Source organism: Notothenia coriiceps, unplaced genomic scaffold (genome assembly GCF_000735185.1).
Source record: "Notothenia coriiceps isolate Sejong01 unplaced genomic scaffold, NC01 NC01_scaffold00028355, whole genome shotgun sequence".
Taxonomy (NCBI): domain Eukaryota; kingdom Metazoa; phylum Chordata; class Actinopteri; order Perciformes; family Nototheniidae; genus Notothenia; species Notothenia coriiceps.
The window spans coordinates 64,728-70,060 of NW_011361056.1; the positions used below are offsets into that span (position 1 = coordinate 64,728).

Below are 5,333 nucleotides of genomic sequence, written 5' to 3' on the forward strand. Positions count from 1 at the left end.
TCATCTTCACTCTGTCCGCTCTTCATGCCTCACAGGGCTGACTCCTGAGCTATTTTGAATCGTGAATAGTTTTGAATCGCGAATCGATTGTGAATCGGATCGTGATCCCAAGAAATCGAATCGAATCGTGAGATTTCCTGTACCCCTAGAGATGACCATAACATCCATTTTAACAAGTCTGGAGTCCACACACACTCTTAAAAAGTACAACTCTTTTTTTGTGTGTATGCAATATGGCAGCCATGGGTGGCATGAATGAGGTATTCTGGTTCCGAGATGATCAAATGAGTTTCTCGGTTATGATTGGTCATCACCAAGTAAGAGATAGTTAAAGGAGTTGAGAAGAAAAAAATAAATAGATGATGTCCTATACATTTATATTGCAACAAGAAGAATATTTGTTCCAGCTCTCTTCAGTTGTCTTGTTTCTATTTCAGTCACTTTCTAATTTCATCAGCTCTCCTACTTGTCCCAGTTCTCCCCATAATTTAATCACCATCTTTGAAGGTGTAGCACACTCCACAACTGTAATTTGAGTCATGCAGAACATGACAGTTCCAGGTCTCTGCAACTTGCTTTAACTCTTATCAGCTCAGAGAATACCTACAGCCTTACGTCCTTTAATTCAAACCTCAATGGTCGTGTGAGCAAAAGGAGGCCAATCATTTCGTAATAATATCAATTGGTATGTACCGCCTCTGCCTTGTTAAATGGGGGAGAGAGGTAGAGCTTTTCAGAGGTCTAATAAGGGTCTCTTTTCGTATTCAGGTAAGTGTTCCATGACTCTGTTTTGGTTCAGGTCCAAGGAGCACCTGCAGGGGTCTAGCAAACATCAAGCATTGCGAATAGTAACACAGGTACCTAAGCTTTTTTGCCTGTTGCCAAAAATCACATCAGAAACTTGTTTCACTTCCTATTGTTGATTTCTACAACACCTTTTGTCCATTGGGAGTTACGGTTACCAGGTTAAGGGTGTTGGGAAAAAAGAGTTAATTTAGAAGCAAGTCTAAATAGTCAAGATGGCCTTAAGAACTGATTGTCCCTTTTACTTGTACCACATATGAAAACACAATGGTTCTTAGGAGTTAATTAAATACTACTATTAATCGTCTGTTTTACCTGTAGTCTATTTAAACAAGAGATGTTCAACAATGTCCAAATGCAATGGAGATACTTCTACCCTTAAAATCATTTTAGACTAAACAATCAAGCTAAAATCAATGTATACAACCCTAGCATCCACATCTATGGCGTGGCAGTACAGTAAACTAAAAGTTGAATGATTGTGTACTTAATACATTGTGTCATGGTGTTATATAGCGTAAATAAATAATGCGGGTGTGGGTGCCAAACCTGTTAGCAGCTGTCATGCAGACCACCATCCATCTCACCATCTAACCGTCCAACAGCATTCAAGGTCACTGACCCAGACACTCAATCAGTTTTTATTTCTGTGCCGTGGTGAGTCGCTGCATGATACCAGCCAGATCATACCATCACCGTCAATGCCAGGACTAGATAGCTGACACAATCAATCTACCTTGACACACATGCACACGCTGGGCAGCAGTAGCTCAGCCTGTAGGGACTTACCAATACAAAAAGTGTATGTTCTGGTTGCTGGAGACCGGCCAGTTCCCCTTCTGGGCAATGCAGAGATGTCCTTGAGCAAGGAATATAATATGTACATTGGTCTTGTTTGATTGTGTGTATTTTTACTCTATAACAGAGTAAGATAACTTTATGTCTTGTTCTTCACACACTTCCTGTTGGGTACACACACACCGAATCAAAATCAGAATACCTTTATTCGTCCCACAGAGTGGAAATTTACATTTGTTACAGCAGAAAAGAGCCAAAGACAGCTTAATGTTGACTAAGCATGTATTAAAAACAAATTTAAATATAAAAATGTTACACAATTTACAAAATACACATCCTGTAACAGCTCTGTGTGTGTGTGTGTGTGTGTGTGTGTGTGTGTGTGTGTGTGTGTGTGTGTGTGTGTGTGTGTGTGTGTGTGTGTGTGTGTGTGTGTGTGTGTGTGTGTGTATAAAGAAGGTTGTCTTAACTGTTTGAAAACCAACGTCCTGCTTCAATTTAGCCCTGTAGTTGACCACACTACCCTATAAATGACTCTATTATCCACATAAGGTTCCCTGCAGAAACCTTTGAGGAAAATCAAACTTTATATACCTGTTCTCCAGCAGCAGCAGCAGATTGTATCTTCAAATATGTTTTTTGTGAGCCCACAGATGTCTCCTAACTGCTCAGAGGGATAAATTGTTGGCCCGGGGCAAAACTAATGTTTAAATCCAATATGTTTGCAGAGTGTGTCGCACCGTCCTGACTTAACATTGGTTTGAGCCTCAACAACATGTTATCATTCTGGGCAGACAGTTAACATTTATATGGTCATAAACATACCTCAGAAGATACATCCTGCGGCAGGATAACATTATAATGTAATGCTCAGTTTACATTTGTTGCAATGGGTCGTTATGGTTTTTATTTTACATTTGAATTAAGACTAAAAGTAGGCAAATAAACAAAGTCCTTAAAGGTTTACAGACATTTTAATTTTCCTACATCAAAATATATTTCATTTATGCTTGAGTTTATGAGTTTTCCTTTTAAAAAAAGTTGTAAGTTTAGCAAGCATTATTAACCTGGTCTGTGTTAATACAAATAAACTGCATAAATGTTTTTTATGGAGGCTTTTGTTTGCATGTAGGTGATGAGTTTAACAACAAATACCTGAAAGCCAGATTAATTTGGCCTGCATTAAAGACCCGGTGCATCTGCTGCCATATGAAATCTCTGCGCAGCACAAACAAATGGCCAGTTCAGTGGGATTAAGTCCACCAAATCCTCTTTGCAAATTAACGACAGTTTGGACAAAATGGAGCCCAGAAGGTGCTTTGGTTCTGTGGGAGAGGGCTTAGTAACCCTCCATGGTTGAAAGGACCCATTCGGACTGCCTTAATATAAAATGACCACAAGGGACAAAAATGTCAAAAGGAAATCAATCAGTCAATTCATTAAAACACATTGTTAAAGAACACCGAGCTGAGACCAAAGAGAACATTACGTTAATTCATTCCAGCCATCTTTTCATTTAATGAAAAAGTTGTAAATTTGTTGGAATTTATTGGCATATTCTCTGTAGGCCTTCTCAGTACAGGGATGTTTATCTGCCTGTGTTGAACTGGGACCAGGACATCTCCCAGTTGGGGGAACGCAACTGGTTGTTGACACAGATGACAGATGGTATCATCCTGGAAAGCCATCTATTACCCAACACCCATCAATACGTGTAATGCGAGCTCTAATGCCTCTGGGCTCCTGCCATACTGTAATATGTGGAGTTTTCCAAGGCTGTCTGTGTTCCCCAGTGAGATTGTGGAGGAGAACCCATTGTATTATTTAATGATCTTCAACCAAGGCCTCCCTCTGCCCCTCTGGGAGCTGAAGTTTCCAATAGAGCTTCATCTTCTCTCGAAAGATTCATCCCTCTGCCTCTCTTCGAAGACTCAGGGCTGATTGTTCACATTTGAAGCAGTCAGAGAAGAGCAGAGGAATATTGCTACTGACTTGGATTAGATAGGCAGAGTGTAAAATGCTCTGCTGTTCTGACAGCACTGATGGAGAGATATGTGTGTACTCCCCAACGTGAGATATATCGTCACTTTGATCCTAAAATTTAAAGCCCCATTATAATGATAGAGAAACCCAAAGAAAATCAGAGTTTAACAATGAAAAACAACATAGAGTTGTATTTTTCCCAGCTTGTATTTTCAAGGCACTCATCGTACCCCAAATAACTGAAAAAGTGAGTTTTCCATTATATGTCCTCTTTAAGTAAAAAAACAGGGGTCTACAACATGAATGTGTTGCTTTAAAGTACAATAATAATCTAGATAAGCATTCGAGGTTTATAGTTATCTATCCACAAGAGTTCAATGGGTCTTACAATAATTATTCATGAAGCGGGATAACCTGAGCTGACACCCCTGATGTTGGTATCTACATTTAAGGATAATGTAAGAGGAGATAAAAAGAGCATTTTAAAGTCACGGGATAAGGATCCTGATTAAAAACCTGAAAGTGCATTGAAGAATTTATAAATACTAAAGGAAAACATGCTGTTGGTTGCAGACAACAAACCAGCTTTACGCCCCAATTCCGATAAAACCATGCTAGTTAATATGCTAGAAAAGAGATAGCATGTCTTGATACAAAGTGTGTGAAATGAAGTATGGGAAAAATACCAGGATGTCCTTCTGCATCCTGCCACGCACTGCAGTATGGGAGCCGACATACTTTTATGGCTATATTGACCTCCAATCCCTACATAGGTACGATGTCATGACTAAGTAGTCCAGATTGTATAGCCACTGCATGAAACGGTTCATTCTCTGTAAGGGAAGCTGCAGTACATACTAAAAGCAAGGAGTGTGTATGTTATTTGGAACGCAGCCCAGGTGTAATAAAAAATAAATGTAGGTATAAACCGTAAAGAGTTAAGGTGATAAATCACCAGAAACGACAGGCAGTCAACACATGTGCCGAGTCAGCACTTAATGTAGTATCTGATGTGCTTTATGGTTGATTGCTTTACTTTGTCGCTTGTTTACAGGAAATCTAATTCAACCGTTAAATGAAAAATGAATACAGCGAAACGATAAATAATTGTTTGATTTTACAGACGTTGTTATAGGTGTCAGGTTGTGTTGGGGTTATTTCCATCGCCAGAGGTGGGAAGTGAGTACAAATGCTTTGTTACTGTACTTTTTTCTGGTAACAATACTTTATTCCACTAACTTTTTCTGACTATTTTTTACTTTTACTTCTTACATTTTTAACACAAATGCCTGTACTTTCTACTTCTTACATTTCTAAAACAGGTTTGTTACTTTAGTTTTAATCTGCGTTTGGTGGCGTGATCATTATTATTTAGAGTCATTGCGTGCCTGTTGGTTTTAACACGATCCGTGTGTACATCATTTCCTGGTCTTCTCTAAAGAAAAGGGACCAATGAAAACGTTGTCATGTTGCCGTTGTTCAGCATGGAAACATTCATTAGCTAACAATGACATTATTGTTCTATTAATATAAAGGGAGGTCAGGTACTCTTTAAAACAGCTGCTAGTTATGGGTACTTTTTACTTAAGTATATTTCGAAGCCACTTCACTTTCACTTGAGTAAAGAAGTTTAGTCAGTACTTCTATTGTTACCTATTTTTAAACACGAGTATCTGAACTTCTACTTCAGTTAAGGATGTGTGTTACTTTGCCTTCTCTGGTGTTTCAACGAAAAGATACATGTTATT

At 38.8% G+C, this 5,333-nt stretch overlaps 1 protein-coding gene across 1 annotated transcript in view; it reads left to right on the top strand.

Annotated features, from left to right (window-relative positions):
- LOC104958113 (glycosyltransferase-like protein LARGE1) overlaps positions 1-5,333 on the top strand; it is a 37,475-nt gene that overhangs the window by 29,356 nt on the left and 2,786 nt on the right. The window lies entirely within an intron of this gene.